Here is a 12,762-nt window from a genome sequence, read left to right on the forward strand (position 1 = left end):
TCCCCCACAACCCCTTTCAGCTGCGCCCCCCACCCTGTGGCCCGGCGGCCGCCTATTCCCCCGGGCCAGGGCTGGGGCACAGCGCACGGGGGAGGGGAGCCAGTGTATGGGGCGTCTCTCTCTCTCGGGATGTGTCCCATGGGTGGGGTGGTGTGGTTTGTGGGGCGCTGAAGAAATCAGTCCCCTCCATCTCCTCCCTCTGGAAAACACCCAAGCCCTTGGAGAACTGCCCGCACCGCTACCGTGGGGGCCGGGACCCTCCTCTGTGTCCTCCTGTGGCCCAGTCCAAGGGGCCTGGGCCTGGCCGGGGCTGCACTGGACCCCAACCACCCTGGCGTGTGGACTCGCTAAAAATCGGCCATTAGATATTGGATTCCAGCGTCATTGAGGTCATTTCACTAATGAGTGCACCGCAAAGAGTTTCCTAATCCATCTGTGAGGGTGGCAACCGAAAGAGAATTTTAGAGCTGACAGAATAGGCGAGGAAAGGCATAGGAGATTTCCACACCCAGTAAGGAAGCCTTTCCCGAAGTGGAAGAAAGAAAGGAGCAAACAGAGACACCGGTAGCCCGCCCGGATCAGAGTCTGCCCCTGAGAGAAAGTACCCTGACCAGGTTCACCCGTGGGTGGGTCGCGAGCTAGCGGCACTCAGAAGAGCGAGGCCCGCAGTCTGTGCAGAAGACACCTGCACTCGGGTGTGTGTGGCGGCACAATTCACAAGCAGCTCCAGATGTTAAGCCAAGGAGAAGCCAGGGAGTTCCCAACGCCCCAGGTGTCCTCAGCCCACGACTGGCTGCTGTGGGAATGCGAAGCCCGGCTCCTTGTCTCAGAGCGGGGCAACCAGGAGGTGTGATGTCCACCCCGGGGTTCCCAGGAGGATCAGACTGAAGCTGGGACTTGGCCTGAAAGTGTCCCCTCGCATGGCCACCCCCTTCCCCTTCCTGCTCCTCTACTCCTGGTGCCCCTCCATCCAGGGGCCAGACCTTAAAGAGTCACCCGCAAGAGAATCCTGGTCCCAAAGGAGCCTTCTGGGGGACCCCTGCTGAGAGAGGTTGTGGGCATGGCCCGCTGGGGCTCTGCCCGACCCAGGGCTGAGAGATGCAACCTCCCAGCTCTGGGTCCCTGCAGGAAGTGTTGGCAAGCACAGGGCCAGTCCTCCAAAGGCCCAGGTGCAGGGAGCCCAGGCCAAGCAGCCTGTGGAAGAAGCCACATGCTGTGCCACCCCGGGGAACACCACTGCAGGCCACGGCCCTTCCCACCTCCTCCTCCTCCTCCTCCTCCTCCTCCTCCCACCCCGCCCCCGCCCCCGCCCCCACATGGCACAGGGCCCAGAGACACCTCAGACACTTGCTACCCAAAGTGCAAAGGGCATCAGTTGCTCCTCCAAACCCCCCCCCCAGCCCAGCAGACCACGTTGTCCAGCCAGCCCCCGGGCCTCCCTGGGGTGCCCAGCACAAAAGTGCAGACACCCACCGGACCCTCAATCTCAGTTTTCGGATGTTTTTGCCACTCTAAGGACCCGCAGGCCAGCTGGGCCTTCTGGCAGGACAGAGAGCCCCGGAATCCGACGTGGAGAGCTGGGTATACGTCCCCATGAGGAGGCGGTCCCCACCTCCGCGGCTATCCCCTTGCGGGGAGCGGCAGCCGCGGGGCCTCAGAGAAGACACCAGGCTGGGCCCCCACGGCACAGCGGGAGCACGTCCCCCGCAGGCCACTTAGCGACGGCGGCCAGCCGGCGGACGGTTGGGTTGCACGAGACGCTGCGGCCGCCCTGCTACCGGGTTCCTGGGAGGGCGTCCTGGAACCAGCGTCCACACCAAGCCCTTGGAAGGCCCAGGCGACGGAGGAGCCCCGTCAGGCAGGGGCCGAGGACGGTGACGGCCCGGGCGGGGACGAGCGTGTCAGGCAGGGGCAGAGGACGGTGACAGGTGATAGGCCGGGCGGGAAGGAGTCAGTCAGGCAGGGGCCGTGGAGGAGACGGGCTGGGTAAGGGTTAGGGTTAGTGTCAGGGCACAAGTCACAATCGCAAAGACCTGGAAGCCACCCGAGTGCCCATCGACCCACGAGTGGGTAAATAAAATGTGGCGCGTGGACACCACGGAGTGCTGTTCGGCTATGAGGAGCAGCGGTGAGGGGGCACCTCTCGTGGTTCTCCTGGCCAGAGCTGGAACCCGTTCCAGTAAGCCAAGTATCCCAAGAATGGACACACGAGCACCACGTGCTCGCGCTCACCAGCAAATGGGTACGAACCGATGGACACCTAAGTGGACACAGAGGAATCACCTTCTTCGGGTGGGTGTCGGGCGGGTGGGGGGAGGGGATGGGCATACACATCCATTAGGAATGGGGTGGGTACGCACCGACTGGGGGATGGGCGCACTTGAAGCTCTGACCCGAGGGGGGAGGCTGGGAGAGGGCAACGCACCCGACCTTAACATTGGTGCCCCCACAATATGCTGGAACAACATGAGAGGTAAATGAATAAGAACACGGGGGGGGGAGGGGGGCACGGGCAACACATGTCACCTTAATACTTGGACTCCCATCATCTGCTTGAAAAGAGAGAGAAAAGAAAATGCAATAATAGAGATAAGAGACACTTTTTAAAAATAATGAATCCGGCCGGGCGCTGTGGCTCACGCCTGTAATCCTAGCTCTTGGGAGGCCGAGGCGGGCGGATTGCTCAAGGTCAGGAGTTCAAAACCAGCCTGAGCAAGAGCGAGACCCCGTCTCTACTATAAATAGAAAGAAATTAATTGGCCAACTGATATATATATAAAAAATTAGCGGGGCATGGTGGCGCATGCCTGCAGTCCCAGCTACCCTGGAGGCTGAGGCAGAAGGATCACTCGAGCCCAGGAGTTTGAAGTTGCTGTGAGCTAGGCTGACGCCACGGCACTCACTCTAGCCTGGGCAACAAACCGAGACTCTGTCTCAAAAAAAAAAAAAAAAAAAAATGAATCCGAAGAGAAAAGTAAAAGGAGGCCTGTGGAGCAGGTCTGGGTGTGACTCCGGATCCCCGAACATCAGGTGCCACCACCAAAGATTCCTACGTGTAGCCCATAGAACCCCAAAAGCAACGGGAGGAGTTCTGGTCACATACTCCCTCAAAATGACATCCTGGCCTTCTTCTGGAACTCCCTCCCCTCTCAGACTCTCAAGGTTTCCTCCAGCGTGTCGGCTCCCACAGAGCAGACCTTTGGTCTGAGACCTGACTGTCCAGAAGCCACGCATGCTGCCGCGTGGCGGCGGTGTCACGGCTCGGGACAAGAGGAGGCCCAACGGCGCGGGCTGGGGCGCCAGGCACCGCGGCGGGCGCTGAGGGTGGGGGTCACCCCCACCCCGGGCCGCCCCCGCACTCCCAGAAACGCGACAGAACCAGAGGCAAAAAAAGAAAAGAAGAAGCCTACGGCACCCGGTATACACCGGGCGGTCTCCCATCCAAGTTCTAACCAGGCCCGACCCTGCTTAGCTTCCGAGACCAGACGGGATCGGGCGCGTTCGGGGTGGTGTGGCCGTGGACGGCGGAGGGCGCCCCTGCCCCGCTCAAGAAGCCGAGCCTCTCTGCGCTTCCCCGCCGCCTCCTCCCGCCCCAGGCCCCGCGCCGGGTCGGGCCTGTTGAGTTCGCCGGCCGGGTCCCGCGGGCTCCGAGGGACGGGGGGTGACAGGCGGGGCGGGCAGGGAGCGGCGGGCCGGGGTTGGGGGCTGTCTCTGTACACACACACACTCACACTCACACTCACTCACTCACTCACACTCACACAAGATGCGCCTCCACGGCTGGACCCGCCAAGGTGGAGACCTTCAAGCCCCCCTCCTCTCCTCGCCTGGCCTCCTTCACCTCCCCGCCCCCCACCCCCAGCGCGCCGGGGCCGCAGACTGCGCACGGGCGGGAGGGGCGGGGCGCTCGCCCTTTGACCCCAGCCAGGGGCGGCCCTCCCCCACAACCCCTTTCAGCTGCGCCCCCCACCCTGTGGCCCGGCGGCCGCCTATTCCCCCGGGCCAGGGCTGGGGCACAGCGCACGGGGGAGGGGAGCCAGTGTATGGGGCGTCTCTCTCTCTCGGGATGTGTCCCATGGGTGGGGTGGTGTGGTTTGTGGGGCGCTGAAGAAATCAGTCCCCTCCATCTCCTCCCTCTGGAAAACACCCAAGCCCTTGGAGAACTGCCCGCACCGCTACCGTGGGGGCCGGGACCCTCCTCTGTGTCCTCCTGTGGCCCAGTCCAAGGGGCCTGGGCCTGGCCGGGGCTGCACTGGACCCCAACCACCCTGGCGTGTGGACTCGCTAAAAATCGGCCATTAGATATTGGATTCCAGCGTCATTGAGGTCATTTCACTAATGAGTGCACCGCAAAGAGTTTCCTAATCCATCTGTGAGGGTGGCAACCGAAAGAGAATTTTAGAGCTGACAGAATAGGCGAGGAAAGGCATAGGAGATTTCCACACCCAGTAAGGAAGCCTTTCCCGAAGTGGAAGAAAGAAAGGAGCAAACAGAGACACCGGTAGCCCGCCCGGATCAGAGTCTGCCCCTGAGAGAAAGTACCCTGACCAGGTTCACCCGTGGGTGGGTCGCGAGCTAGCGGCACTCAGAAGAGCGAGGCCCGCAGTCTGTGCAGAAGACACCTGCACTCGGGTGTGTGTGGCGGCACAATTCACAAGCAGCTCCAGATGTTAAGCCAAGGAGAAGCCAGGGAGTTCCCAACGCCCCAGGTGTCCTCAGCCCACGACTGGCTGCTGTGGGAATGCGAAGCCCGGCTCCTTGTCTCAGAGCGGGGCAACCAGGAGGTGTGATGTCCACCCCGGGGTTCCCAGGAGGATCAGACTGAAGCTGGGACTTGGCCTGAAAGTGTCCCCTCGCATGGCCACCCCCTTCCCCTTCCTGCTCCTCTACTCCTGGTGCCCCTCCATCCAGGGGCCAGACCTTAAAGAGTCACCCGCAAGAGAATCCTGGTCCCAAAGGAGCCTTCTGGGGGACCCCTGCTGAGAGAGGTTGTGGGCATGGCCCGCTGGGGCTCTGCCCGACCCAGGGCTGAGAGATGCAACCTCCCAGCTCTGGGTCCCTGCAGGAAGTGTTGGCAAGCACAGGGCCAGTCCTCCAAAGGCCCAGGTGCAGGGAGCCCAGGCCAAGCAGCCTGTGGAAGAAGCCACATGCTGTGCCACCCCGGGGAACACCACTGCAGGCCACGGCCCTTCCCACCTCCTCCTCCTCCTCCTCCTCCTCCTCCTCCCACCCCGCCCCCGCCCCCGCCCCCACATGGCACAGGGCCCAGAGACACCTCAGACACTTGCTACCCAAAGTGCAAAGGGCATCAGTTGCTCCTCCAAACCCCCCCCCCCAGCCCAGCAGACCACGTTGTCCAGCCAGCCCCCGGGCCTCCCTGGGGTGCCCAGCACAAAAGTGCAGACACCCACCGGACCCTCAATCTCAGTTTTCGGATGTTTTTGCCACTCTAAGGACCCGCAGGCCAGCTGGGCCTTCTGGCAGGACAGAGAGCCCCGGAATCCGACGTGGAGAGCTGGGTATACGTCCCCATGAGGAGGCGGTCCCCACCTCCGCGGCTATCCCCTTGCGGGGAGCGGCAGCCGCGGGGCCTCAGAGAAGACACCAGGCTGGGCCCCCACGGCACAGCGGGAGCACGTCCCCCGCAGGCCACTTAGCGACGGCGGCCAGCCGGCGGACGGTTGGGTTGCACGAGACGCTGCGGCCGCCCTGCTACCGGGTTCCTGGGAGGGCGTCCTGGAACCAGCGTCCACACCAAGCCCTTGGAAGGCCCAGGCGACGGAGGAGCCCCGTCAGGCAGGGGCCGAGGACGGTGACGGCCCGGGCGGGGACGAGCGTGTCAGGCAGGGGCAGAGGACGGTGACAGGTGATAGGCCGGGCGGGAAGGAGTCAGTCAGGCAGGGGCCGTGGAGGAGACGGGCTGGGTAAGGGTTAGGGTTAGTGTCAGGGCACAAGTCACAATCGCAAAGACCTGGAAGCCACCCGAGTGCCCATCGACCCACGAGTGGGTAAATAAAATGTGGCGCGTGGACACCACGGAGTGCTATTCGGCTATGAGGAGCAGCGGTGAGGGGGCACCTCTCGTGGTTCTCCTGGCCAGAGCTGGAACCCGTTCCAGTAAGCCAAGTATCCCAAGAATGGACACACGAGCACCACGTGCTCGCGCTCACCAGCAAATGGGTACGAACCGATGGACACCTAAGTGGACACAGAGGAATCACCTTCTTCGGGTGGGTGTCGGGCGGGTGGGGGGAGGGGATGGGCATACACATCCATTAGGAATGGGGTGGGTACGCACCGACTGGGGGATGGGCGCACTTGAAGCTCTGACCCGAGGGGGGAGGCTGGGAGAGGGCAACGCACCCGACCTTAACATTGGTGCCCCCACAATATGCTGGAACAACATGAGAGGTAAATGAATAAGAACACGGGGGGGGGGAGGGGGGCACGGGCAACACATGTCACCTTAATACTTGGACTCCCATCATCTGCTTGAAAAGAGAGAGAAAAGAAAATGCAATAATAGAGATAAGAGACACTTTTTAAAAATAATGAATCCGGCCGGGCGCTGTGGCTCACGCCTGTAATCCTAGCTCTTGGGAGGCCGAGGCGGGCGGATTGCTCAAGGTCAGGAGTTCAAAACCAGCCTGAGCAAGAGCGAGACCCCGTCTCTACTATAAATAGAAAGAAATTAATTGGCCAACTGATATATATATAAAAAATTAGCGGGGCATGGTGGCGCATGCCTGCAGTCCCAGCTACCCTGGAGGCTGAGGCAGAAGGATCACTCGAGCCCAGGAGTTTGAAGTTGCTGTGAGCTAGGCTGACGCCACGGCACTCACTCTAGCCTGGGCAACAAACCGAGACTCTGTCTCAAAAAAAAAAAAAAAAAAAATGAATCCGAAGAGAAAAGTAAAAGGAGGCCTGTGGAGCAGGTCTGGGTGTGACTCCGGATCCCCGAACATCAGGTGCCACCACCAAAGATTCCTACGTGTAGCCCATAGAACCCCAAAAGCAACGGGAGGAGTTCTGGTCACATACTCCCTCAAAATGACATCCTGGCCTTCTTCTGGAACTCCCTCCCCTCTCAGACTCTCAAGGTTTCCTCCAGCGTGTCGGCTCCCACAGAGCAGACCTTTGGTCTGAGACCTGACTGTCCAGAAGCCACGCATGCTGCCGCGTGGCGGCGGTGTCACGGCTCGGGACAAGAGGAGGCCCAACGGCGCGGGCTGGGGCGCCAGGCACCGCGGCGGGCGCTGAGGGTGGGGGTCACCCCCACCCCGGGCCGCCCCCGCACTCCCAGAAACGCGACAGAACCAGAGGCAAAAAAAGAAAAGAAGAAGCCTACGGCACCCGGTATACACCGGGCGGTCTCCCATCCAAGTTCTAACCAGGCCCGACCCTGCTTAGCTTCCGAGACCAGACGGGATCGGGCGCGTTCGGGGTGGTGTGGCCGTGGACGGCGGAGGGCGCCCCTGCCCCGCTCAAGAAGCCGAGCCTCTCTGCGCTTCCCCGCCGCCTCCTCCCGCCCCAGGCCCCGCGCCGGGTCGGGCCTGTTGAGTTCGCCGGCCGGGTCCCGCGGGCTCCGAGGGACGGGGGGTGACAGGCGGGGCGGGCAGGGAGCGGCGGGCCGGGGTTGGGGGCTGTCTCTGTACACACACACACTCACACTCACACTCACTCACTCACTCACACTCACACAAGATGCGCCTCCACGGCTGGACCCGCCCAGGTGGAGACCTTCAAGCCCCCCTCCTCTCCTCGCCTGGCCTCCTTCACCTCCCCGCCCCCCACCCCCAGCGCGCCGGGGCCGCAGACTGCGCACGGGCGGGAGGGGCGGGGCGCTCGCCCTTTGACCCCAGCCAGGGGCGGCCCTCCCCCACAACCCCTTTCAGCTGCGCCCCCCACCCTGTGGCCCGGCGGCCGCCTATTCCCCCGGGCCAGGGCTGGGGCACAGCGCACGGGGGAGGGGAGCCAGTGTATGGGGCGTCTCTCTCTCTCGGGATGTGTCCCATGGGTGGGGTTGGGTGGGGTGGCGTGGTTTGTGGGGCGCTGAAGAAATCAGTCCCCTCCATCTCCTCCCTCTGGAAAACACCCAAGCCCTTGGAGAACTGCCCGCACCGCTACCGTGGGGGCCGGGACCCTCCTCTGTGTCCTCCTGTGGCCCAGTCCAAGGGGCCTGGGCCTGGCCGGGGCTGCACTGGACCCCAACCACCCTGGCGTGTGGACTCGCTAAAAATCGGCCATTAGATATTGGATTCCAGCGTCATTGAGGTCATTTCACTAATGAGTGCACCGCAAAGAGTTTCCTAATCCATCTGTGAGGGTGGCAACCGAAAGAGAATTTTAGAGCTGACAGAATAGGCGAGGAAAGGCATAGGAGATTTCCACACCCAGTAAGGAAGCCTTTCCCGAAGTGGAAGAAAGAAAGGAGCAAACAGAGACACCGGTAGCCCGCCCGGATCAGAGTCTGCCCCTGAGAGAAAGTACCCTGACCAGGTTCACCCGTGGGTGGGTCGCGAGCTAGCGGCACTCAGAAGAGCGAGGCCCGCAGTCTGTGCAGAAGACACCTGCACTCGGGTGTGTGTGGCGGCACAATTCACAAGCAGCTCCAGATGTTAAGCCAAGGAGAAGCCAGGGAGTTCCCAACGCCCCAGGTGTCCTCAGCCCACGACTGGCTGCTGTGGGAATGCGAAGCCCGGCTCCTTGTCTCAGAGCGGGACAACCAGGAGGTGTGATGTCCACCCCGGGGCTCCCAGGAGGATCAGGCTGAAGCTGGGACTTGGCCTGAAAGTGTCCCCTCGCATGGCCACCCCCTTCCCCTTCCTGCTCCTCTACTCCTGGTGCCCCTCCATCCAGGGGCCAGACCTTAAAGAGTCACCCGCAAGAGAATCCTGGTCCCAAAGGAGCCTTCTGGGGGACCCCTGCTGAGAGAGGTTGTGGGCATGGCCCGCTGGGGCTCTGCCCGACCCAGGGCTGAGAGATGCAACCTCCCAGCTCTGGGTCCCTGCAGGAAGTGTTGGCAAGCACAGGGCCAGTCCTCCAAAGGCCCAGGTGCAGGGAGCCCAGGCCAAGCAGCCTGTGGAAGAAGCCACATGCTGTGCCACCCCGGGGAACACCACTGCAGGCCACGGCCCTTCCCACCTCCTCCTCCTCCTCCTCCTCCTCCTCCTCCCACCCCGCCCCCGCCCCCGCCCCCACATGGCACAGGGCCCAGAGACACCTCAGACACTTGCTACCCAAAGTGCAAAGGGCATCAGTTGCTCCTCCAAACCCCCCCCCCCAGCCCAGCAGACCACGTTGTCCAGCCAGCCCCCGGGCCTCCCTGGGGTGCCCAGCACAAAAGTGCAGACACCCACCGGACCCTCAATCTCAGTTTTCGGATGTTTTTGCCACTCTAAGGACCCGCAGGCCAGCTGGGCCTTCTGGCAGGACAGAGAGCCCCGGAATCCGACGTGGAGAGCTGGGTATACGTCCCCATGAGGAGGCGGTCCCCACCTCCGCGGCTATCCCCTTGCGGGGAGCGGCAGCCGCGGGGCCTCAGAGAAGACACCAGGCTGGGCCCCCACGGCACAGCGGGAGCACGTCCCCCGCAGGCCACTTAGCGACGGCGGCCAGCCGGCGGACGGTTGGGTTGCACGAGACGCTGCGGCCGCCCTGCTACCGGGTTCCTGGGAGGGCGTCCTGGAACCAGCGTCCACACCAAGCCCTTGGAAGGCCCAGGCGACGGAGGAGCCCCGTCAGGCAGGGGCCGAGGACGGTGACGGCCCGGGCGGGGACGAGCGTGTCAGGCAGGGGCAGAGGACGGTGACAGGTGATAGGCCGGGCGGGAAGGAGTCAGTCAGGCAGGGGCCGTGGAGGAGACGGGCTGGGTAAGGGTTAGGGTTAGTGTCAGGGCACAAGTCACAATCGCAAAGACCTGGAAGCCACCCGAGTGCCCATCGACCCACGAGTGGGTAAATAAAATGTGGCGCGTGGACACCACGGAGTGCTGTTCGGCTATGAGGAGCAGCGGTGAGGGGGCACCTCTCGTGGTTCTCCTGGCCAGAGCTGGAACCCGTTCCAGTAAGCCAAGTATCCCAAGAATGGACACACGAGCACCACGTGCTCGCGCTCACCAGCAAATGGGTACGAACCGATGGACACCTAAGTGGACACAGAGGAATCACCTTCTTCGGGTGGGTGTCGGGCGGGTGGGGGGAGGGGATGGGCATACACATCCATTAGGAATGGGGTGGGTACGCACCGACTGGGGGATGGGCGCACTTGAAGCTCTGACCCGAGGGGGGAGGCTGGGAGAGGGCAACGCACCCGACCTTAACATTGGTGCCCCCACAATATGCTGGAACAACATGAGAGGTAAATGAATAAGAACACGGGGGGGGGGAGGGGGGCACGGGCAACACATGTCACCTTAATACTTGGACTCCCATCATCTGCTTGAAAAGAGAGAGAAAAGAAAATGCAATAATAGAGATAAGAGACACTTTTTAAAAATAATGAATCCGGCCGGGCGCTGTGGCTCACGCCTGTAATCCTAGCTCTTGGGAGGCCGAGGCGGGCGGATTGCTCAAGGTCAGGAGTTCAAAACCAGCCTGAGCAAGAGCGAGACCCCGTCTCTACTATAAATAGAAAGAAATTAATTGGCCAACTGATATATATATAAAAAATTAGCGGGGCATGGTGGCGCATGCCTGCAGTCCCAGCTACCCTGGAGGCTGAGGCAGAAGGATCACTCGAGCCCAGGAGTTTGAAGTTGCTGTGAGCTAGGCTGACGCCACGGCACTCACTCTAGCCTGGGCAACAAACCGAGACTCTGTCTCAAAAAAAAAAAAAAAAAAAAATGAATCCGAAGAGAAAAGTAAAAGGAGGCCTGTGGAGCAGGTCTGGGTGTGACTCCGGATCCCCGAACATCAGGTGCCACCACCAAAGATTCCTACGTGTAGCCCATAGAACCCCAAAAGCAACGGGAGGAGTTCTGGTCACATACTCCCTCAAAATGACATCCTGGCCTTCTTCTGGAACTCCCTCCCCTCTCAGACTCTCAAGGTTTCCTCCAGCGTGTCGGCTCCCACAGAGCAGACCTTTGGTCTGAGACCTGACTGTCCAGAAGCCACGCATGCTGCCGCGTGGCGGCGGTGTCACGGCTCGGGACAAGAGGAGGCCCAACGGCGCGGGCTGGGGCGCCAGGCACCGCGGCGGGCGCTGAGGGTGGGGGTCACCCCCACCCCGGGCCGCCCCCGCACTCCCAGAAACGCGACAGAACCAGAGGCAAAAAAAGAAAAGAAGAAGCCTACGGCACCCGGTATACACCGGGCGGTCTCCCATCCAAGTTCTAACCAGGCCCGACCCTGCTTAGCTTCCGAGACCAGACGGGATCGGGCGCGTTCGGGGTGGTGTGGCCGTGGACGGCGGAGGGCGCCCCTGCCCCGCTCAAGAAGCCGAGCCTCTCTGCGCTTCCCCGCCGCCTCCTCCCGCCCCAGGCCCCGCGCCGGGTCGGGCCTGTTGAGTTCGCCGGCCGGGTCCCGCGGGCTCCGAGGGACGGGGGGTGACAGGCGGGGCGGGCAGGGAGCGGCGGGCCGGGGTTGGGGGCTGTCTCTGTACACACACACACTCACACTCACACTCACTCACTCACTCACACTCACACAAGATGCGCCTCCACGGCTGGACCCGCCAAGGTGGAGACCTTCAAGCCCCCCTCCTCTCCTCGCCTGGCCTCCTTCACCTCCCCGCCCCCCACCCCCAGCGCGCCGGGGCCGCAGACTGCGCACGGGCGGGAGGGGCGGGGCGCTCGCCCTTTGACCCCAGCCAGGGGCGGCCCTCCCCCACAACCCCTTTCAGCTGCGCCCCCCACCCTGTGGCCCGGCGGCCGCCTATTCCCCCGGGCCAGGGCTGGGGCACAGCGCACGGGGGAGGGGAGCCAGTGTATGGGGCGTCTCTCTCTCTCGGGATGTGTCCCATGGGTGGGGTGGTGTGGTTTGTGGGGCGCTGAAGAAATCAGTCCCCTCCATCTCCTCCCTCTGGAAAACACCCAAGCCCTTGGAGAACTGCCCGCACCGCTACCGTGGGGGCCGGGACCCTCCTCTGTGTCCTCCTGTGGCCCAGTCCAAGGGGCCTGGGCCTGGCCGGGGCTGCACTGGACCCCAACCACCCTGGCGTGTGGACTCGCTAAAAATCGGCCATTAGATATTGGATTCCAGCGTCATTGAGGTCATTTCACTAATGAGTGCACCGCAAAGAGTTTCCTAATCCATCTGTGAGGGTGGCAACCGAAAGAGAATTTTAGAGCTGACAGAATAGGCGAGGAAAGGCATAGGAGATTTCCACACCCAGTAAGGAAGCCTTTCCCGAAGTGGAAGAAAGAAAGGAGCAAACAGAGACACCGGTAGCCCGCCCGGATCAGAGTCTGCCCCTGAGAGAAAGTACCCTGACCAGGTTCACCCGTGGGTGGGTCGCGAGCTAGCGGCACTCAGAAGAGCGAGGCCCGCAGTCTGTGCAGAAGACACCTGCACTCGGGTGTGTGTGGCGGCACAATTCACAAGCAGCTCCAGATGTTAAGCCAAGGAGAAGCCAGGGAGTTCCCAACGCCCCAGGTGTCCTCAGCCCACGACTGGCTGCTGTGGGAATGCGAAGCCCGGCTCCTTGTCTCAGAGCGGGGCAACCAGGAGGTGTGATGTCCACCCCGGGGTTCCCAGGAGGATCAGACTGAAGCTGGGACTTGGCCTGAAAGTGTCCCCTCGCATGGCCACCCCCTTCCCC

At 62.5% G+C, this 12,762-nt stretch overlaps 3 pseudogenes; all 3 read right to left on the bottom strand.

Annotated features, from left to right (window-relative positions):
- Positions 1-3,403: 3,403 nt before the first annotated feature.
- On the bottom strand, positions 3,404-3,523 carry LOC142870190 (uncharacterized; annotated as a pseudogene).
- Positions 3,524-7,341: 3,818 nt separating this feature from the next.
- LOC142870191 (uncharacterized) lies at positions 7,342-7,461 on the bottom strand (annotated as a pseudogene).
- Positions 7,462-11,290: 3,829 nt separating this feature from the next.
- On the bottom strand, positions 11,291-11,410 carry LOC142870193 (uncharacterized; annotated as a pseudogene).
- Between the last annotated feature and the right edge of the window lie 1,352 nt (positions 11,411-12,762).

Source organism: Microcebus murinus, chromosome 3 (genome assembly GCF_040939455.1).
Source record: "Microcebus murinus isolate Inina chromosome 3, M.murinus_Inina_mat1.0, whole genome shotgun sequence".
Classification (NCBI taxonomy): Eukaryota; Metazoa; Chordata; class Mammalia; order Primates; family Cheirogaleidae; genus Microcebus; species Microcebus murinus.